This window comes from Rhinolophus sinicus, linkage group LG05 (genome assembly GCF_036562045.2).
Source record: "Rhinolophus sinicus isolate RSC01 linkage group LG05, ASM3656204v1, whole genome shotgun sequence".
NCBI lineage: Eukaryota > Metazoa > Chordata > Mammalia > Chiroptera > Rhinolophidae > Rhinolophus > Rhinolophus sinicus.
The window spans coordinates 43,778,540-43,802,550 of NC_133755.1; the positions used below are offsets into that span (position 1 = coordinate 43,778,540).

A 24,011-nucleotide genomic window follows, 5' to 3' on the forward strand; every position below is an offset into this window, starting at 1 on the left:
GAGCCTAACTTGCAGCCAGGTGTACAAGATGTTTATAGCTTTCCCAAAGAAAGTATGTCCACATCTATCAGAATAGCTAAAACAAAATTAGTGATAACGCCAAGTGCTGGTAAGCATGCAAAAAAATTGAATCACTCGTACGTTGCTGGTGAGAATGTAAACTGATATTCTGGAAGACAGTTTGGCAGCTTACAAACCTAAACGCAAACTTTTCATATGACCCAGCAATTGTACTCATTGGATATTTAACCTAGAGTAATGAAAACCTGTAGTCACAGAAAAACCTGTAAATGAATATTTATAGCAGTTGTATTCATAATAGCCAAAAAGCAGAAATAATCCTTCAACAGGTGAATGATTAAACAAACTTTAGTACTTCTATACCATAGAATACTATGCAGCGATAGAAATGAATGAACTATTGATACACAGAACAACTAGGATGGAACTCAAGGAAATTATGCTGAGTCAGAAAAAAAAAAGCCCATCCAAAAAGATACACACTGTACTATTCAATTTATATAATAATCTTAAAATAACAAAATTGGAGAAATGGAGGACAGATTAGTGGCTGCTGGGGATTAAGGATATAAGGAGAAGGAATTGTTTGGAAATGGGCATAGTTATAAAAGGCAGCAAAAGAGAGCCTTGTGCTCATGTACCATGTTTCCCTGAAAATAAGACCTAGCCGGACCTTTAATGCATCAGCTTTAATCTGTCTTTTGGAGCAAAAATTAATATAAGACATGGTCTTATTTTACTATAAGCCCGGGTATAATATAATATAATACCGGGTCTTATATTAATTTTTGCTCCAAAAGGCGCATTAGAGCTGATCATCCGGCTAGGTCTTATTTTCAGGGAAACAGGGTAATTGTTCTATATCTTGACTGCAGTGGTGGATATACAAACCAAATCATGTGATTAAATTGTATAAACACACACAAATGAGTGCAAGTTAAACTAATGAAATCTGAATAAGATTGGTGGATTGTATTAATGTCAATGTTCTGATTGTAATATTGTTTTGTAAGCTGTTAGTATTGGGGAAAACTGGGTAAACAGTACATGGATCTCTGTACAACTGCATGTGACTCTACAATTAATTAAAATTTCAACAACCATTCATGATAAAAACTCAGCAAATTGGGAATAGAGAGGAATTTTCTTAATTTGACCAACAGCACCTCCAGAAGACCTATAGCTAACATCATACTTCATAGTGAGAAACTGGATACTTTCTCTCTATGATTAAGAACAAGGCAAGGATGTCTCTCTCACTACTCCTATTCAACATTGTACTGAAATTCCTACCCAGCGCAGTAAGACAAGAAAAGGAAATAAAAGGTATTATAGATTAGAAAGGAAGAAATACAACTCTATTCACGGATGACATGAAAATCCCAAAGAACCAACAAAAAAATTTCCTGGAATTAATAAATGAGTATAGCAAAGTCACAGGATACAAAGTTAATATACGAAAGTCAATTGTTTTCCTATATACCAGCAATGAACTATTGGAAATTGAAATTTCAAAAAGTAATTCCATTTATAATAGCATCCAATAAATGAAATACTTAAGTATAAGGCTAACAAAATATGTGTAGGACCTATGTGGGGAAAATTAGAAAACACTGATGAAAAGAAATCAAAGATCTAAATAAATGGAGATACATTCCATATTCATGGATTGGAAGACTCAAAATTTGCAAAATGTCAATTCTTCCCAACTTAATCTATAGACTCAATGTAATCAAAATAAAACTCTCAGCAAGCTATTTTATAGATAACAACAAACTGATCCTAAAGTTTACATATAAAGGCAAAGGACCTAGAATAGCCAACACAGCACTGAAGAAAACAAGACAACATGGTATTGATTGAACAATAGACTCATAGATCAATGAAATAGAGTCCAGAAATCAACCCACACAAATATAACCAACTGATCTTTGGCAAAGGGGCAATGGAAAAAAGATAGTTTGATTCAATGGAAAAATGCTAGTCTTTTCAATAAATGCTGATTGAACAAAGGGTGATGGATGTCCACATGCAAAGAAATGAACCTAGACAGACTCTACACCTTATATTAAAAGTAATTAAAGCTCAATCATAGATACAAGGTTAAAATGCAAAACTATGAAACTTCTTGAAGATAACAGGAGAAAATCTGCATGACCTTGGGTGTGGTAATGAGTTTTTAAATACAATGCCAATCACATGATCCAGGAAGAGAATTTAATAACTTTGACTTTATTAAAATTAAAAATGTCTTCTTTGCAAAAGGCACTGTTAAAACAATGAAAGGACAAGCCAAAGACTTAGAGAAAGTATTTGCAAAACACATATCTGATATAGGACTTGTATATAAAATATGTGAAGAACTATTATAGAACTCAACAATAGGAAAACAAACAACCCAATTAAAAAATGAACAAAAGATCTGAACAGATACCTCACCAAAGAAGATATGCAAGTGGTAAATAAGCACATGAAAAGATGCTCAATATCATTTATTATTGGAATTGCAAATTACAACAATAATGTGATACCACTACATACCTCTTAGAATGGCTTAATAAACTCAACTAAATACCAACTTCTAGGGATGATAAGGAGCAACAGGAACTCTCATTCATTGTTGTTGGAAATACAAAGTGGTAGAGCCACGTTGGGAAACAGTTTAGCAGTTTCTTATAAAATTAAACATAGTCTTTACCATATATGATCCAGCAATTATGCTCCTGATTTTAAAACTGATGGCCCAACTGATTAAAGAACTATGGACGCACAAAAATCTTCATGTGAATGTTTATAATAAGTTGATTCATAATCTCCAAAAACTGGAAGCCACTCAGATGTCCTTCAACAGGTGAATGACTAAACAACCTGGTATAGCCACACAGTAGAATATTATACAGCAATGAAAAAGAAACAAGCTGTTCAAGAGATGGATGAATCTTAAGTGCATACTGCTAAGTGAAAGAAGCCAACCTAAAAAAAAAAAAAACCCAACATATAGTAAGAGTCCAATTATTATGTCATATTGGAAAAGGCAAAATTATAGAAATGGTAAACAGATCAGTGGCTGCCAGAGGTTCAGGGTGGGGAAACTTGAAAAGGTGAAACAGATTTCTTTAGGGCAGTGAAACTATTCTGTATGATACTGTAATGTTGGATACAAGACATTAAGCATTTTTCGAAACTCATAGAGCTTTGCATCATGAAGAGTAAATCTTGATGTATGCAAATTTTAAAAAATCATTTAGGCGTTCAGAGATCCCAGTATAGAATACAGAATGTGACCAGAGAATATAAGTATATTCCAAGTGTGTGAAACCACCTCACTGAACGGGGTAGGAAAACAAGGTGCTGACCTAAGTGACTTTGGAAATGAGTGTATAAGACTAAAAGCAAAAGGAATTGTATATGGGTATCATTTCCCATGCGGGTATGGGTTAGCAATTCTGAAACTGCTATATATTTATGATACTGGAATCAAAGAATTAAGTAAATGAATGATGGGTGATGGGAGCCAGGCTGTTGCTGGAGTGGGAGTTCACAGATAAGTAAGGGGAAGACGCTAAAATAATTCATGTTGTAATGGTTAAGAGTTGGAAATCTCAGTATGAACTCGTGTGTAGCTTAATATAGGTACAAGTGCTTACAGATAGAAATATATATACCCTGTTTTCCCGAAAATAAGACCTATCTGGACAATCAGCTCTAATGTGTCTTTTATATAAGACCTGGTCTTACAGTAAAATAAGATCGGGTCTTATATTAATTTTTGCTCCAAAAGGTGCATTAGAGCTGATTGTCTGGGTAGGTCTTATTTTGGGGGAAACATGGTATGTGGGTTACTATACATACTTATATTTATTTGCTCTGTCAACTGGGAGGGCCTGAAAGAAACGACATCCCAGTAGCAATAAATCACACCTTGAGCCCAGCTCTTGGTTTCTGATACCATTCTCCAATAAAAGGAAGCAGGTCTTCTTGGAGAAAAGCCTGATTCTAGGAATGGGACAGGAAAGATACAGTTTGAGCCCAGAGCATCTTCTAGTGCCAAGAAGTTAAAAAATGCTCAAAAGAAACAAAAACAAAATTCAAAAAACCCTGCAATGATGGTCATAGGCTATAGGGATATAGGAACCAACTGAAAGAGCTCCTAATGGCCAAAGATGGAAGAACTTGGACAACAAAATGAATAAAGTAGTATTGTATTGTTACCCTAAGTATAAAATAAATATTCATGAGTCCATACTGATATAAATAAATGATTGACTAAATAAATAATTGGGGAAATTAGATATATCTGCACTGCAGAAAAGTTGCAAATAATTGATAGAGATATTCTGCCTGTAAGAGGGTGGAACATAATTCCCCACTCCTTAAATGTGAGCTGTGCATGGTGACTTTCTTCCAAATAGTACAGTATGGAAAGGGAGGGGGAAAAAGAGTAAGTTTACAGTAGAGAAATCTGATCAACACTGTCTCAGCGAGGTAATCAAGGGTAACATCAGCAGTGAGAAGTCATTTTGATGGTATGTTCCCTTGATACGATATGATGAGGATGGCACTTTACCTCTCTGGTCTTCCTTCCCAAACACATCACCTCAGTATAACCATGAGGGAAACATCAAATAGCAGTTGGAAGACATTCTACAAAATACCGGACCAGGACTCCTCAAAACATTCAAGCGTCATCAAAAAAACAAGGAACATCTGAGAAACAGCCACAGCTAAGAGGAGCCTAAGGAGACATAACTGCTAAACATTATATGTATCCTGGATGGAATCCTGATACAGAAAAGGGACAATAGGGGAAAACTGAGGGAATCTCAAGTATGGACTTTAGTTAATAAGACTGTATCAAGATCGGTCCATTAATTGTGTCAAAAGCACCATACTAATGTGAAATGCTAATGATAGGGAAACAGGATGTGGTATATATGAGCATTCTCTGTACTATTGTCCCAATAATTCTGTAAATTGAAAACTGTTCTAAAAATAAAATTTTATTTTAAAATAAAGGGAATGTGTGTGGTCCCTTCACAGCCATGGAGAAGGTCCCAGTGCACATGCACCCAGAATGGGGACACCATGGTGCCTTGGCCTTTCCCTCAATTTTTCTCTCTAACCCCATGCCCACCCCGCCCCGCAGCACTTGTGCAGAGGACTCAGTGCTGAGATTGTCTAAAACTGGGAAAATGGTGGAATATTCACCTTCATGATTGCCAGAAAGAGTGATTTATGGCTTTGTTCTTAAACTCCCAGTTTGGCTTCTCACTGTTATCTCCTGTGGGCTTTTATTCCTGAATCTTGACTAAATTCTTTAGGCCTAACCTTTTGGCCTCAAAAATATTGGGCAGTTGCATTACCTGTCTACCTCCTTATTTCTATAGTATTGGTTACAGTAAGCAGCTAGGTACTCTTATGTGGAGTTAACATGAGTACCGTTCTACTCAACTCCATTCATACAGTCATGGGTAACTATGCTAAAAACCAATATCGAGAGAGGCCATCCCAGCATTAACACGTATTCCTATTAGCGAAGTAAACCAAATGTTCTTTCTTGTATCCAAAGAACTTTATACCAAAATCTGACTTACATGCAGACATACTGACACCAAGCATTTATTTATAAGTTTTTTGAAATAGTAATTTTGACCATAATTATTTTGACTATCTCTCTTATTAATACCCAGTATTGGGATATAAAAGAAAAGTAAGTTGAACTTAGATTAAGTTCTATTTATATTGTAAATGTTCTTAAACATTAGTTATTAATGAACAGAATAAATAAAGTACTGCATTACCAAAAAATAAACAAGTGAAAGGAATGAACTATTGGAACATACAATAACTCAGATGGATCTCAAGGGAATTATACTGAGTGAAAAAAGCCAAACTCAAAAGGTTACATTTATATAACATATAACAATTTACATTAAAGTTTTGAAATAAAATGATAGCGAGGGAGAACAGATTAGTGGTTGCTAAGGTTTAGGGATGAAGGGAGAAGGGAGGACACAAGTGCAAACAGGTAGCAGGAAAGATCTGTGTGATGATGAAACAGTTCTGTATCTTGACTGCAGTGATGGTTACACAAATGTACACGTGTTAAAATTGCATAGAACTACATGCATACACACACACACACGAGTGCACGTAAAACTGGTGAAATTGGAATAAGCTTTGTGGATTGTACTAATGTCATTTTCCTGGTTGTCATATGGTACTATAGTTATGCAAGATGTTACCATTGGGAGAAATGAGTAAAGGGTAAATGGAATCTCTCATTACATTTTTAAAGGCATTAGCTTTTGCTTTTATTCACTTTTTCTTATTGACGTATACTTCATATACCCTAAAATTCACCCTTGAAAGCATACAATTCAGTGGTTTTTAGTGTAGTCACAGTTATGCAACTATCACCACCAATTTCAGAACACTTTCACCACCCCCTCCAAAGAAACACCATATGCGTTAGTAATCACTCCCCATTCTCCCTTCCCCTGTACTCTGTAAACTACTAACCTACTTTCTGTCTCTCTGGATTTGCCCATTCTGGATATTTCAAATAAGCAGAATCATACAATATGTGGTCTTTTGTGACTGGCTTCTTTCACTTCGCATGATTTCAAGATTCATCCATATTGTAGCGTGTAGCAGTACTTCATTCCTTCCTGTGGTTGAGTAATATTCCATTACGTAGATATGCCACATTTTGTTTACTCATTCATTAATTGATGGACAGATATCTAGATTGTTTCCACATTTTGACTATTATGAATAATGCTGCTATGAACATTTATGTACAAGGTTTTTTTGAACATATGCTTTCAATTTTCTTCAATATATATACTTATGAGTGGAATTGTTGGGTCATTTGGTAACACTATGTTTAACTTTTTGAAGGATTGACACAATTTTCCAGGGTACTGTACCATTTTACATCCCCACCATCAGTGCACAAAAGTTGTGATTTTCCTCACTAACGCATTTTATTGTCTGTCTTTTTTATTAAGAGCCATCCAAGTGGGTGTGAGGTGATATCTCATTGTGGGTTTGACTCATTTTCAATAGCTTTTGTCTTTCTAGGATTTTTTTTCTATTTCATCTGTGTCATCTAATTTGTTGGAATACAATTGTTCATCGTTTTCCCTTATAGTCTTTTTTATTTTTGTGAGGGTGATAGTAATTTAAGTAGTCTTTTCTCCTTTTATCTTCATTAGTCTAGCTAAAAGCTTGTCAATTTTGTTGATCTTTTCAAAGAATCTACTTTTGGTTTTATTGATTGTCTCTGTTCTCTATTTCATGTATCTCCTCTCTAATCTCCCCTCTCCCTTCCTTCCTTCCATTTCCTTTGGATTTAGTTTGCTCTTTTTCTAGTTACTTCAGGTAAAAAGGTTATTGGTTTAAGGTTTTTCTTCTTTTAAAATATAAGCATTTGTAGCTTCTCTATTTTGTTTGTTTGTTTTTGCAACTTCACGTGAATCTATAATTATTTCAAAACAAACTTTAAAAGAAAGTACGTGCCAGGGGAGCTGTGTGTGTCTGTGACTCAGCCATTGTACCTACCCACAAGGAGCTTAGTGTACTGGAGAAAGATACAAATAGAGTGATTAGGGAGATAAGGAGGTGGCTGCCTGCTGCCAAGATGAGAGAAAACACTGAAGGATGTCCAAGAAAACCATGAAGGCACAACTGAGGGCTTGTATGAATGGAAGAGTGGTGCTTTCATTATGGGAGCTCCATACTCAGAGAGGCCAATCCCTGAGGATGCTGCCCCTTATTTCTCAGATCTTTAAGGACCACAGCTGAAGCAAGCCATTTGGGACACGGATGGAACCACACTCTGACTAAGGCTAATGTTCCTCGCTGAGAGCTTTTCTCTGCCACTCAAAATGCTCAAAGATATGCCCCCATCTCCTACCAAGTCACTCAAAATATTTAAAATGTGCACATTGACTTCCTTCATAAAAGATAGCAAGAATGATGCCATACAGGAAGGAAACGCTAAAAAAATTTGTTGGGTTTGCTAATACTGAAAACATTACTTTTTTAAAAAAAACACATTTTATTGGGGAAGGGGAACAGGACTTTATTGGGGAACAGTGTGTACTTCCAGGCCTTTTTTCCAAGTCAAGTTGTTGTCCTTTCATTCTTAGTTGTGGAGGGTGCTGTTCAGCTTCAAGTTGTTGTTCTTTCAGTCTTAGTTGTGTCGGGCGCAGCTCAGCTCCAGGTCCAGTTGTGGTTGCTAGTTGCAAGGGGCGCAGACCACCATCCCTTGTGGGAGTCGAACCGGCAACCTTGTGGTTGAGAGGACACACTCCAACCAACTGAGCCATATGGGAGCTCAGAGGCAGCTCAGCTCAAGGTGCCGTGTTCAATCTTAGTTGCAGGGGGCACTGCCCACCATCCCTTGCGGGACTCAAGGAAACGAACTGGCAACCTTGTGGTTGAGAGCTCACTGGCCCATGTGGGAATCGAACCGGCAGCCTTCGGAGTTAGGAGCATGGAGCTCTAACCGCCTGAGCCACCGGGCTGGCCCCTGAAAACATTACTCTTAACTTTAATTTTTAAATAATTTCAAACTCACCAAAAAAATTACAAGAACAGTATAATGAATTCCCATATACCCTTTACCCAACTTTCTCAACACTGCCAAACATTAACAACTTGCATTGGGTTTCCAACACTTGTTTAATGTTTTTTTTAAAATTTTTAAATTTTTCAATTACAGTTAACATCAAATATTATATTAGTTTCAAGTAACAGCACAGTGGTTAGACATTTATATAACTTACAAAGTGATCCCCTCGGTTAAGTCTAGTACCCACCTGGAACCATACATAATTATTAAAATATTATTGACTGTGCTGTACTTTACATCCCCATGATTATTTTATAACTGCTAATCTGTACTTCTTAATTGATTCAGCTGTTCTACCCAGTCCCCTAACCCCTCTCCCATCTGGCAGCCATCAGTTTGTTCTCTGTATCTTTGCATTTGTTTCTGTTTTGATTGTTCCTTCATTTTGTTTTGTAGATTCCATATGCAAGTGAAATCATATAGTATTTGTCTTTCTCTGTCTGTCTTATTTCGCTTAGCATAATACCATCCAGATCCACATATGCTGTTGCAAATGGTAAGATTTCATTGTTTTTTTTTATGGCCGACTAATATTCCTTTTCATATATGTACCACATCTTCTTTATTGAATCATCTATTGATGGACATTTAGGTTGCTTCCATGTCTTGGCTATTGTATATGAAATGTCCTACTTTGTCTCGTTATAGCCTTTGTTTTAAAGTCTATTTTGTCTGATATAAGTATTGCTGCCCCAACTTTTTTTTCATTTCCATTTGCATGAATTGTCTTTTTCCACTCCTTTACTTTCAATCTGTGTGTGTCTTTCGATCTGAAGTGGGTCTCTTGTAGGCAGCATATGTATGGATCTTGTTTTCTTACCCATTCAACCACCCTATGTCTTTTGATTGGAGCATTTAATCCATTTACATTTAAAGTAATTATTGATAGGCATGTAATTATTGCCATTTTATTATTCATATTTTTTAATCTTTTTTTTCCTTTTTTTCTTTTTGTCTTCTTAAAGAAGTGCCTTTAATATTTCTTACAATACTGCTTTGGTGGTAATGTACTCCTTTAACTTTTTTCTTGTCTGGGAAGATCTTTATCTCTCCTTCAATTCTAAATGATAGCCTTCCTGGGTAGAATAATCTATGTTGTAGGTCCTTGCTTTTCATCACTTTGCCTAGTTTGTGCCAGTCCCTTCTGGCCTACAAAGTTTCTGTTGAGAAATTAGCTGACAGTCTTACAGAAGGTCCCTTGTACATAACTAACTGCTTTTCTCTTGCTACTTTTAAGATTCTCTCTTTGTCTTTAACCTCTGGCATTTTAATTATGATGTATCTTGGTGTGAGCCTCTTTGGGTTCATATTGTTTGAGACTTTCTGTGCTTCCTCTGCTTGTATGTCTATTTCCTTCATCAGATGAGGGAAGTTGTGTGTCATTATTTCTTCAAATAGGTTTTCAATCCCTTGCTCTCTTCTCCTTCTGGTACCCCTATGATATGAATGTTGTTACACTTGATGTTGATCCAGAGGCCCCTTAAACTATTCCCATTTTTAAAAATTCTTTTGTTCTTTTTGTTGTTCTGAGTGGGTGTTTTTGTTTGTTTGTTTGTTTGTTTGTTTTGTAAAGATTTTATTGGGGGAGGAGAACAGGACTTTATTGGGGAACAGTGTGTACTTCCAGGACTTTTTTTTCCAAGTCAAGTTGTCGTCCTTCAATCTTAGTTGTGCCGTTCAGCTTCAAGTTGTTGTCCTTTAAGTCTTAGTTGTGGAGGGCGCAGCTCAGCTCCAGGTCCAGTTGTCATTGCTAGTTGCAGGGGGCACAGACCACCATCCCTTGTAGGAGTCGAACCAGCAACCTTGTGGTTGAGAGGACACCCTCCATCCAACTGAGCCATCTGGGAGGCAGCTCAGCTCAAGGTGCCGTGTTCAATCTTAGTTGCAGGGGGCAGAGCCCACCATCCCTTGCGGGACTCGAGGAATTGAACTGGCAACCTTGTGGTTGAGAGCCCACTGGCCCATGTGGGAATCAAACCGGCAGCCTTCGGAGTTAGGAGCATGGAGCTCTAACCGCCTGAGCCACCGGGCCGGCCCATGAGTGGGTGTTTTTAACTACCTTGTATTCCAAATCGCTGATTCAATTCTCTACTTCATCTAATCTGCTTTTGATTTCATCTAATACATTCTTTATTTCCATGTATTCTTCATTTCTGGTTCCTTTTTATGGTTTCTGTCTTTTTGTGTAAGTTTTCACTGAGTTTATCTATTCTCCCCCTAAGTTAATTGACATCCTTATAACCAGTGTTTTGAATTTTGTATGTGGTAGATTGCTTGTCTCCATTTTGTTTAGTTCTTTTTCTGGAGTTTTGTCCTTCTCTTTCATTTGGGACATGTTTCTTTGTTTCCTCATTTTGGCTGCCTCCCTGTGTTTGTTTCTTTGTATTAGGTAAGTGTGGGGACAGAGCCAGGAGTGCAGTTTCCAAACTCTTGGCCTCATGTGGAAAGGTGCTCAGTCGGGTAGTAAGTGGTCATCAACTGTGATTGGATGGCCATCAGCTGTGGCTAGTTGGCCATCAGCTGTAACCAGTGAGCCACTGGCTACTAATATACCTGCTGTGGCTATACTAGTAGCAAATGGGGGCTAGCAAGATGGTGGCTGAGCTAGCAAGAGCAGATTGCAGTTAGCACGGTGGAGTGTGGATTGCGGATCATTTGGCTCCTGTTTCTTGTGTCTCCAACCCAGCCGCCAGCGAGACTATAGTGGTGTGCCTCCCCTATCTATGGCTCCGTGGGTGTTCCTTTTTGGCCTCACCATGTCCTGCGTTCTTATGTGGGGAGCGGGACCAGAGACCCTGCATGACACCCTGCATGACAGTAAGGCTGTTATGTCTCCCAGTCTTCATAGGGTGTCCTTATTTAGTAGGTGTCCTGGGGGGCCCAGTGGTGCAAACTCCCTTGTCACCTAAGCCAGGTGCTCTAGGCGTGTCCCTTGTGTGGGTTGTGTGTGCCCTCCTTTTGTAGTTGAGCCTTGATTGCTGTTGGCACATCAGTGGGAAGGATTGACCCTCAGGCTGACTGGCAGCGAGGCCTAGTCATGACTACAGCAGATGAGCTGTTGTGTGGGGGCTGACCCCATGGTATCAGATTCACTTTAGCATGGCTCTGGTGCCTGCCAAGTCCACCCTTTGGGTTTGTTGTATGTGGAGCTAATTGGCTGGTGCTCTGGTGTGGTCTGAAGCTGGCTACTGGGTGTGTTGGTTCTAGGGCCTCTTGTCAGGGGCTGTGGTATAGACCAAGGTCAGCTACTGCCTGTGTCTGGCCTGGGGCCACCTGGTAGGGCCACAAAGTGATATGCAATTGGTAGCTGCCTGTGCTGGACTTGTAGGCACCTGGGAATGGTTATGCTGTGAACCGAGGCCAGCTGCCTCTAGTTTGGGGGCTGCTTGGCAAGAAGTACAAGACACACTGAGGCCAGCTCCTGAGTGTTTGGGGATTGTGGACCTTTGAGATATTTCGGGAAAGTCCACATCATAAGCCAAGGCAAGCAGCTTGTGAGGAACAGCTGCTGAAAGAGGTTAAGACTGGTGTGTGGGTTGGGTATGGTAGGGTCTCAGGGAATCACCAGGGTGGGGCAAGTAGTGTTAGCCAAGTTGATGGAGACTGAGATATTCCACCCACCTGTGCCTGCTGGCTGTGTTGGGGGAGGGATCAACAAAAGAAAAATGGTGCCTGCCAGTCCTTTAGTTCCTGAGAGAGGTGCCCTCTAGCACTTGCCCCGAAGCCAAACAATTCAGTTCCTCTCCATATATCCCTAGAGATTTTTGAGCTGCTGTCCCTTTACCAGAGCTTAGGGCCAGTGTTTGTGAATGAGTGAGTCTTTACACGGGCCCTTTAGGAGGACACCTTAGGTCTACAGCAGCCCTCTGTCTCACCTGGACAGAATCCCTGCTGATTTTCACAGCCAGATGTTTAGGGACTCCTCTTCTCACCACTGGTGTTCTGGGCTGGGGAGTCTGGTATGAGGCTTGCTTCTCAGGGGAGACTTCTGTAGCCGAGATATCCTTCCTGATTCATAACCATCACATGTGGGAGTGGAACCAGCCCATTTTGTGTCTTGATGTGGCTTCTTCTTTACATCCTTAGTTATAGGAGCTCTGTTTAGCTAGTCTTCAGGTAGTTCTCAAAGGTGGTCATATAATTTAGTTGTAGTTTTGATGTGGTCATGGGAGCACAGCATTCACCTACTCTGCCATTTTGACCAGAAGTCTAATTTTTTTTTAAAATTATTTTAACTAGGTAACACATTCCTTTAGTTTATAAAGCAAAATAATATAAAGAGGTACACAGGTGAAAAAATCTGTCCTCACCTTTGCCCTGTCTACTCCATCACTCTCACCCTTCACCAACACTCACAGGTGGCCATCTGCATTTTTCTTTATGCAAACACAAACAAAATATCTTCATCCCTTCCCTCTTCTCCTCCCCCCTCACCAGTCGAAAGCTAGCATCCTATGCATACTGTTCTGGACCTTGCATGTATCATTTAGCAATATAGCTTTGAAAGATTTCTAAATCACAACATAGTTATGTTTAAAAAAAAAAAAAAGACACCAAGTATTTACCCCATCTCAGCCCCACCACGCTCTGGCATCACCTCAGTCATTGTTCATGCTTTCACTCTTTCCTGTCTAACCTCAATTGTTCGAATCTCAAATTTCCCAAACATAGCTCATTCTCTGTGCTGAGAAGCTCAGGGGTTATATAGACCCCAGACACTATGACTAGACAAAGCCACCAACCCCCTGTGCTATCAGGACCACAGGGACACATTCAGAAGCAACAGCAACAGTGTAACGATTGCCTTAGCATGAGAGATACACCAAAGCGATCACTTGGGCCAAGGAGAAGAGATGATCTGGAACAAGGCCTTGTTGCCAAGCAACCTCAGAGGGGATGAAATTAACGCAGTCTGTTTTTCATGTAACTGCATCTCAAATGAAAGCTGAGGCCGGTGTTGATCCCATGCAAAATTAATAATTACCACATGATTCTTTCTTTTAGATGCCTGTTGCCCAAAGACTGGGAGCTAAAGACACCAGTATATCCTTTTTAAATAGGATGAGGGAGGTGGAGGGAAAAGAGAACAAATAAATACCGATTCTGTGTTTTTCCATTTGAGTTTTAGGTAGGAAATGAGGCATTTCTATCTTAGACTGCTGTTGAATCTGCCCAGTGGGAGGCCTGCTTTAAAAGCAGATCCCAAGTAGACAAGATAATATGCACCAAAGAGCTAAGGGAGGATATTTTTCTGAGACGTAAGAAACAGCTTTTAAGACCCTTTTAGTCTCCTTTTTAGAAAATTTAAAAGGTGCTTTTCACCATTAGTGTGTTCAGAGAGGGTAAATTGTCATAAAAATGAAAATAGCCCTACTGCTTCCACCCACTCTTGCTAACTTTATACTAAAGGCTGAAAGAGGAGCACAGCTTGATATGCTCAGTAACCCCTATTTTTTGAGAGCTTATCAATATTTAAAAGACAAAAATGACATAGAAAAAAAGATTCCACTCTGCTTCTGCTGTGTTAATTTGGGTAAGTTAACTGTGTGATTAGAACAAAGCAATGGCCTGCTCACCAAGGGAACCTTTTTGATTATTATTTTGTGTGGTTGTGCAATAAAATGTAACTCAAAACAAAGCATTTTTAGCCAGAGAAACTAATTTTATCTGAGAAAGAAAACTTTCTTGCCTAATGAAAGGTTGGACCTAGACTTCATTCTGGGGAAGGTAGCTACCAAGTAGCCTTCCTCACTTAGCGTGTATGCAGTGTATTTACTGGCATTGAGGTGGGACACTCCGTTGCTCTCCTTCTGCCACCCCACCTCACACTAGGTTAGTTTGAGCAAATGTCCTCCTGGCCAACTTGCCTCTGGGAAGCAATGAGTGTTTGCTGATAGAGCTGAGCAGAATGTACCAGTAAGAGTGAAAACCAGACATCAAAGAGTGCACACTTGAGTTTTGGAGCCTCTATCAGTCAGGGTCTCAGCAGGAAGCAGATGGTACATTCACAAAGGGTGCTCTGAGGAGGGTTTAATAAAGGGATTATTTACAAAGGTTGATGGGGAAAGTCCAAAGGGTGTTGCCTTGGGCTGGTAACATTGGGTTGGGATTTATTATCATGTCTAAGACTGAAGAAGTGAGAGAATCAGGAGGCAGAGGGATGATATGCAGAGGGCTGCCTTAGGAGAATGTAGTCTTCAGTGGAGGTGAGAATAGTTCGATATCACTTGCCTCCTTCCCTCTGATCTCTGGCTAGGGTTCCCCATTTCACTGAACCCCCTGGAAGTCAGAGGACAAGAAGACCCTTGAATATAGTAACTATAAGTCAGCCTCCCAGGGCATGTAGCAGCAGGTGAGAGATTGTGACACAGGAAAGATAGCCAATGCTACACCTCAGTGAATCTTCCTGGTTCCCAGTCCATTCAGTCGTTCATTCAACCAACACTTATCAACCACCAACTTGGTGCAGACACTGAGCTAGGAAATACAGTAGGAAACACCCTCCTGGAGATGACAATCCCTGTGGCCATGTCAGGCCTGGGCAAGCTGCAAACTACATCCAGACTGAAACCCTCCAACTCGTACCATGGCTATCATATGACTTCTCTTATTCCTCTTGTCTCTTGGGTAGGAATAGAGATTCTCTTACTACCATAAGTGGTAGTGACGGGTGTGTGTATGTATAGGTGTGTGTGTTAAGGCAAGGGTACTAAAAGGGTACAGAGAAACCCAGAAAAAGGAAAACAGCTGGGCCTCAGAAAAGGCAGGAGAGTGGTAAAGCCTGATCATAGGAGCTTCTCTCCATGGTGTGGCCTTTTAAGGACCCAGCTCCTACCCACGCATCTGCCCTCTGCCTCCTCCACATGCATGCAGCTTGTAGCTCCCATTCTCATAGGTTTGGCTCAGCTCATCTTTCCATGCCAGCCCACTCGAGGCCACTGCCTAGCTTATGGGGGGTGACTCTTGGACTAGCTCCTTGGTCCTGACCCAATCAGTGGCCATTCCTAGACACGGAGCAGCTTGGGGCTCTCTGTCTGAGCAGGGAGCTCTAGGTGGGGCAAGTTCCCTCTTTATAGGAGACATTGTTGTGGCAGAGCCCATGGCTGACATGCCCAGGGCCCCTGACTACTAGATGATAAGCTCCTGGAGTATAAGAACCGGGGTCATCGCTTTTCCAATAGCACATACCCGTGTTTCTTTTAAGTCAGCCACTCAGTTGATATTTCCTGAATTAGAGTGGGCAAAATAACCCCTAAGTTACAATTAGATACCTCAACCACATCCATTCTTGGGGATCTTTTAAAGCACCAAGACGTTTGACATTTGTGGAGAAGGACATTGTTGATCCACAGGCAGAGAAGCCAACCTGTGTTGGGCTGATGAGGAGACATGCTGGCAAAGCGTGCATCCTGTTGGGGACAATGGCTCCCTTTTTCCTGAAATGCCTGCCAGCTGTGTGTGACTAAGCCAGGGCTAGGCTCAGTTCCCTGCACTTAGGAATCTCTCACAGTAGCAGGAGAGCAAGCGAGGCACTGCCTTTCTGCTAAGGTACCCCTCTTTTTCCATTTCAGTGATAGGAGCTTATTGACAGCGTACAGAGACCAACACCATCGATTCTTTCCAGGGCAAAGCTGGCCTTTCTGATGGTGAGCATAGGATTCCATGCTGTGTATCCCAGAGATGTTTTCTTCCTGGGTGACTATGAGGGATAGAATTCCTTTGGTTGAAAACTTGGGGTATGAGCCATAGTAAAAGCTGCTAGCAGAAATGTTGGTGGGCTCTCCTACATCTTTTACCTAAACCTCTGAGGCAGAAAACAACTGTTTCCCCTGCAGGGACAGCTGGCACTTTCAACACAGTACAGCTTTCCAGACCAAATTCTCAAATCCTTGGGAGACTCATTCATCCAGGACTCAGCTGGACAACAACTTACAGGTTATTCATGAACAGCAGGGTTTAACCTGTAGGGCAAGGGAAGGTTTCAATTAATTTCATCTGAGAAGTTTCCAAGGACTTTCCAGCTGTTTTGGAATGTTGTGTTCCAAGCTGTAGGGGTTAAAACTTCCCCTTCCTGGAGAAAATGGTTCCGCCAAAGTCACATGGCTTCACCCATTCTGCAGTGTCCATTTTCTCTCCATTTCCTTCCTTTAACTGATCTCCCATCTCACCGAGTCAAGAAAAATGCATTTGTCTTCCTCACGCACATTGCTGCCTTGCATAGAAGTCTGCCTATAAACCAAACCTGCAACTTACAAACCAAACCAAAAGAGAACAAGAATGAAGGGGAAGTAGGTTAGCCTCCCTTGAGTCCTCTCTGATTTTTATCTGGCACAATCTGATTCTAAGTGGTTGCTGGTCACATTGGCAAAAAGCCTGATTCACTTTAACTCAGCCTCCCCAACTGCCCACTCTCTTACTTAAAAAAAAGAAAAGAAAAAAAAATAATGTTTTTCTGATTATAAAAATAATAAATACTATTTGGAAAAGAGAACGCACTCTTTCCACCCCCGATACATTTTAAAAATTATTTTCCAGGGTAAATTTCCGAAGCCATGCTTGGCTCTTCCCTCGCAGGGGTTTGCAGAAGAGGTAGATGAGTAAACCCCTCCATCTGTGACCCCTGAGTCCATCGTGGTACCTGTTGTCCACGGAGAGTGCTTTGGGCCCAGGGGCTGTGATTTCATGCAGATGATCACAGCTGCCTAGATGTTCATTTTAACTAGATTCTACTGATAAAAGTGGAGAGGGACAGCTAGGAAATGGGGCAAGGGACCCAGCAGTGAGATTTTCTGTTTATAATAGAATAGCGTTGGACTGAGGCCTGCGCCCTCAGTTTGAGACCAGGCTTTGTCAGTAATTAGCTGTTACCTTACAAGAGTCTCTCAGCCTCCCTGAGCGTTCATCGTTTGTGAAATATTATTTGATTTGATTATATCTAAGTTTCTATAACTTGCCCCAAGCCATCGTTTAAGAACAAAATGTTTACTTCCTCTCTCCACCATGGCTCTTACCCTTTTTACCTCAATGACCTACCCATTTTACTGTTTCTCATCACCCAGCCCTATGGCTCTTCCACGTAGTAAGGAGTGAAATGTTCCCCTTTACAACTGTTCATGCTGGTGAGCAAACTCGGCTCACTTCGTAGACATTTTCTTTCTCTGCTCTCTTTCTGTTGCCTTTTCAGTCTTTTATCCCAAATGAGAGCCTCACAAAAGTAGTTTTGCTTCTCTGATCAATCACTTTAACTGACATATTCAATTAATTAACAAGTTTTCATTGGGTACCTATAATGAACAAAGTGCAGCTCAGCACTGGTAAAAAGATAAAGTAGGTTTAAGACATGTTCTCAGCCTTTTAGGAGATCCAGACCTCAGAGGCTGCAAATCCTCGTTGCCTTCAAGTCCACCGCTGACCTCCATGCAGTTAACACCAATAACTACGCCTCTGTGCTAAAACGTTCTCCTCTCTGGGCTGCTGCATCTCCACACCTTGTTTTCCTCCTTCCTCTCTCACTTCTTCCCGGCTTCCTTTCGCTGGTTCCTCCCTTGGGTCCAGTCACTAAATTTGGTCCTCAGGGGCTACATTCTAGGCCCTCGTCTGCTCTCATTCTCTTTTCATTCCCTGGATCATTTCAATCATTCCCATGACTTCAGTTACCATCTATATGCTGATACTTCCCCCAAATCTATATCTTCATTCAGATATATTAATGTGTCTGGAGCAACACACACGATCACATTAAAATACTTGTAGTGAAACATGAGATACATAAAAACTGTAACTACCCTCTCATAAGTTCCGGTCAGATTTTGCTGCCACGTTAGTTTCAGTGCCTCCTTATGAAAATGCTTTGATTTTTTCAGAGCTTTATGGACTACAGAATTGCAGAGCAGATTAGGGACCTGTATAAGGAGGGGTGGCCTTCGTTAGTCCAGAGAGGGGAAAAAGGATAAAGAAAACTGTTCAGTATTTCCCTTTTTGCAAAATGACAGATATCCACAACACTTGAGGCCTCTACTGCTAGAATGAGGAGTGACCAAACTCTTGTAAACAGTTTTTCTTGTTTAAAAATAAGAATAATGTAATAAAGTTCTACCACTGGCTCCCCATTATGATAGTGGCAATATCAGATTCAGGCATCTCATTCTGCCTAGAATTTCTCACTTAGCTGAAATGCTTGGGGTTTCTGTAACTTCCTGAATATACACACAACCATTCATATGTATGACTTTAATTCTTGGGTATTTAACTAGATATATAACAATGAACAAAGTAAACTCCCCAGCTCCTTTCAATGATGACTAGTTTCATATCCTAGCATAACACTTCCTATGAGTTGACTATGCAGCAAAATTAGTAACAGCACCAGAGAATGTTCAAGGGGTTAGGGGTCGGGGGACAAGGCAGCATGGAGAGGCTGGATAAAATGTTGTTTTAGTATTTTCAGTGAGACAGAGAAAAAAATTCATGCAAATATCTCTACTCCCCCCCACCCCCCTTTTGTTTTATAGAAGCCTTTCTTTGTGTCCAAATCTCAATTTTGGGTTAGACCCTTGTTGACTATGTCTGTTTAAATCCTGGATAAAAGCTTATTTGTTTGACCTGTCGTATCCATAATTGCTTTAACTGCTCGTTTTGATTTCCTATTATATAGACTGTGCTAGGAAGCTTGGCAGGAAGCACACTATGGAAACGTGGAACCGAACAGCTTAATGTGTGTAATTTGAGAAGTTCAGCAGATGCCAGGGCTTAGCAGGCTCCCGGTTTGGTCAAGAATAATCCTGTGGATTTTCATTCTTGTGGGCATCGTGCCCCGTAAGTCTGAGGGCTTGGGTTCCACCCAAACTCAGTCCACACAGCCATCTCTTGGTTGTCCCACTCTTAAAAACCAGGATAGCAGCTGACACTTGGAGGCTTCCCGTCAATTCTTCCTAAGGAAGTAGAAGGGTAGTGAGATTATTGGGTTCCAGAGATGGTGTGTGTTGGTAAAGGCTGACATATGTTTTCTTTGGACAGGAGTGTGGACTCCAAGTTGGTTTCTAGGAGACCTGAATTGACCTAGGGATTGCCCACGCAGTATCTATCACCCCTGTAGTGGATGACATGTCATGCTACCCAAAGCCCCCTCTGAGAATGAAGTACTCATTTGCACATCTACTTTGTTGACAGCAGCAACTGTCAGCTGAGTCCCTCTTTGAGATTTCTCTGCTGAAAAGAGCCACCTTGCCGATGGTCATGCTCCCTTCCCAAGGGCAGCCCACGTCTAAGGCCTTGTTGATGCAGGAGTAAAAAGGCTCGGCTCTCACACAATTTAGGACGACTCTGAGCCATCTTAGCACCAGAGCTGAGCTTCCTGGAAGATCAGCTAAGGCACTGCAGTTCAACTTCTCTCCTTCCGTTCCTGCTTATTTCACTTCCCCTGGGTGTTGATGTTGTGTATACTCCCCCAATAAAATTCCTACATGCAAACCTCTGTCTCAGAGCTGGGGAAGCCCTACCTGCAACACTCCCTTTGTTCTGGTTGGTACTGCACTGTTTGTGAGTGCAGACACATCACTTCTTCATGTGATGACTCAGGAGCAAACCATAATTGCCTGGGCTAGTCAGGTGGTCCCATTTATTTAGCCAATGATTGGTTTAGGAAGAAGGATCATGTGATTCCATCCCAGCCAATGAGATGGGAAGGGAAATCTGGTAGGGAACTGTTGGAAAGATTACATGAATCATAAAAAGAGACAAGGGGGAAAAAAAGAGTCCTTTTTCTCTTGATGTTGGCACCGAATGAGATGCCTAAAATAGCTGTGGAAAGGAACAGAGGTGGGAAGAAGATGGAACCAAGAGAATAGCAGAGAAATCAAACTGAAGCAGAGCCTAACCTGCCTATGATCTTTTTATCATCTATAATAAGTTTCCTTTGACAGCACAGAAGGGATTTGTCACACAAGTATTTAATGATGGAGTCAGGTCTACAATCTGATTTTTGTTTCAGTGCCAACTTCCCATTTCATTTTCCCATCCTTTGGGGGTCTGTGCTTTTGGAAATGTTTACTAGAATTCTTTTTTCTTGAAAGTTTCCTGGTGATCCAAACTCTCTCTTTTTTTGACTTTTGATGATCATTAATTTGACTTTGGTTGATCAATTAAACTGCTTTCATCTTCTGTGACATGGGCGTGAAGTTTATAGAGTTAATATTATGCAATAATGTGTATATGCAGCTGGGGGTGGAGGGAGCTTCACTCCGAAAGGATGCTGACTCCGGAAAACTATGTTCTGGGATGGCTTTAGATGAGAAAAGAAGGAAATGGTCATGAAAAGGCTTTCAAATTGTAGAGGAACAAAGGCTTGAACCTAATGTTTGGCCGAGAATAGGATATTCATTTTTAGAAAAATGCATCCTCTCCTATCTGTAGTTTATTTTGAAATGTCAGTTCATAGCTGCCCCAGAGTTTGGTACTGGAGAAACTGCCTGGCGTGGTAGTGGGACTAATTGTAGGAATCCTTCTTCTTTCTTCCACCCGCCAGTATTCCCCTCTGTCTAAATATTGTTCCTTCGTGGGTTTTGTTTGTTTTGTTTTGTTTTTGGCTAGTTGAGATTAATTTATAAACAATAAAATGCACAAATCCAAAGTCTACAGTGTGGTAAGTTTTGACATTGCATTGCTCTAATGTAGCTATCATTCCAGTCAACAGATGGAATATTTCTCTCATCTCAGAAAGCTCCCTCATGCCTCTTTCTAGTTAATTCTCTCCTTATCCTCAAGGCAACTAACGTTCTGATCTATCACCAAAGACTAGTTTTTACCTGTTCTTGAATTTTGTGTATATTCTTTTGTGTCTGACTTCTTTCACTGAACATGTTTTGAGATTCATCCATGTTGTTACGGGTATCCTGCTTCCCTTTGAAGACTATCATGGGATCCGTTGCTCTCTATTTTCGCTGACTGTCATGTTTAATGAGGAGGCCCTGCTCCTCCTGGTGATGGTTTTACTGTGCGATAACTTGCTGTCATGCAGGGTGTCAGGCGGGGTCTCTGCTCCCGCTCCCCACATAAGAATGCAGGACATGGTGAGGCCAAAAAGGAACACCCACGGAGCCATAGATAGGGGAGTCACACCACTGCAGTCTCGCTGGTGGCTGGGTTGGAGACACAGGAAGCAGGAGCCACACCATCCGCAACCTGCTGTCCACTTCTCTGCAATCTGCAACCCGCATTCCGCCGTGCTAACTGCAGTCCACGTTTGCCAGCCACCATCTTCTTGCTAGCCCCCATTTTCTGTTAGCGTAGCCACAGCAGTTATATTAGTGGCCAATGGCTCCCTGGTTACAGCTGACGGCCAACTAGCCACAGCTGATGGCCATCCAATCACAGTTGATGGCCATTTACTACCCGAGTGAGCACCTTTCCACGTGAGGGTGAGAGCCTGGAAACTGCACTCCTGGCTCTGTCCCACACTTGCCAAGTAAGTGTCCTGAGTCACTGGGTTCTAAAGACCAAGCAGGTGGTTCTGAACTCCCAGGGACAATTGATCTTTCTGTTTTACATGGTAATGATGATGATGATATCTGAACTCTATGAAATGAGGATAGAATAGCAATTCCTCCCATGGGCACCCTGAACAAATGCTAATAATTCCCAGGATTCTATGCCAAGATATCACCTGTACTTATCCTAGTGAGGACTTTGTCCCACTGCCAAGGCCAAAAGAGAAACAAACATTTATTAAGCACCAAGTGTCTCCAGACACTTGGTCATAAATGACCTCATATCACCTTCTTAGGAACTCTTTGAGATAGGAGGTACTATACCTGTGAGGACACATAGGACTTGTTCCCAGAATGGGATTCCAACTTGGGTTTGTAGACTTTCATACCATTACTTTTCACCAGCAGCAGCCAAGACCTAGGCCCCTGTGTCTACCTGAGATGGTGCATGCATATCTCCAGGTGACTGTTAGACCTCAGTTATAGCCGTGACTGGATTCCTGCAGGGCTAGAGAAGACTCAGAGCTAGAGAGGACTCAGAACTAGAGGTACTTCCTTTGTCAGTAAGATCCAAATAAAGTCGGCAAATAAATCTTCATTTTTCAGAAATGTTCTGTTCTCCTTAGCCAGGCAGCTTTGACCTTTGGTAAAGACCAGCAGATCTTTATAATGCCCCTTGGAAATCACTGTTTTGTAACAGTTGTGTTACAAAAAAACCAACTGAGATGGTTTCCAGACCCAGGGAAGCTTTGCAAAGGATGATGCCAGCAAAGAGGCATTAGGTTCTCTAATAGGCTTACGCCCTGATAACCATATTAATGGCACTGTCTCATGCTTTATGCTGTAATTATGGGCCTCTCCCCTTGAATGTGATTTTGCAGTTTGATAATAATTATGAGTATGATTTTGTATTTCTTCTTAATGAAAGTTCCATTCCCAAAACAATATGATGGCCCTAATAGAGATGACTATTCATGTCCCTTCAAATTGCTGACCTTATATACCATCACAATGTCGTATGCAGGCTGGACTTTACTAACTTGGGAATTCTGAGTTCTTCCAGCATCAGGACTCTGTGGGATATAGAGCAGATCCCCTGGGAATCATGACATTGGTTTCTAGTATCATCATCTGTTAATAAGGTTTTATGTTTTTCTGCTATTGCAAAGTCAGAATAATCTTGAAAGAGTTGGCTCTAGTTAATTTTTAACCTGTAACTTAATTGTCCAACATTCAAGATATTATCTCTAGTATCAGGTGTTTGGTCTGCAGAAAGCTGCTTTTGGTTGGGGCCTTCTTTTTCTCATTTGCAAGTTCCAAGGAATTTAGACTGGAATTCTAAGAATTCCAGGGCCAAGGTTCCACACTTACCATTAGTAATTAATATTTTAGCCATTGACAGAGGTGGCTGTTGTTTTCCTGGCCCCACCTGGGACTGATTAACAGATTAGCAAAACACTGCTATCCTTCTGGAACAACGTAAGTCCATGGCATATATGAGATTTGGGGATTTGTGCTGCTGGTGCTACCCATGTGCACTTGGCCCCGCGGCATGCTGGGAACTTTTCCAAGCCTATGGTGAAGGAAGGACGGAGGTGCAGGGCTGGAGGCACCAACGAGGCTATGGGGCTAGCCACTGAGGAAGAATGCCTTCATTCTGAACCATGTCCAAAGAGCTGCAGGAGTTGGCTCCGACACAACCAAGGAGGTGGACGCCAGCTCTGGGCTTGCAGATCTTGGGCTGTGGTGTGACAGCTCCATGGGACCTGTATCTGAATGGTGGGTTGGTGACTGCGCCTGGCAAAGGAGGTAGGTATGGGAGCTGGCTCAGGGCTTTGGCTCTGTGGACCCGCAGGTGCCCTAGG

At 41.2% G+C, this 24,011-nt stretch overlaps 1 protein-coding gene and 1 pseudogene across 1 annotated transcript in view; both read left to right on the forward strand.

Moving 5' to 3' along the window:
* COMMD1 (copper metabolism domain containing 1) overlaps window positions 1-24,011 on the forward strand; it is a 186,011-nt gene that overhangs the window by 131,790 nt on the left and 30,210 nt on the right. The window lies entirely within an intron of this gene.
* Window positions 5,214-5,610, forward strand: LOC109437577 (phosphatidylinositol N-acetylglucosaminyltransferase subunit P; annotated as a pseudogene).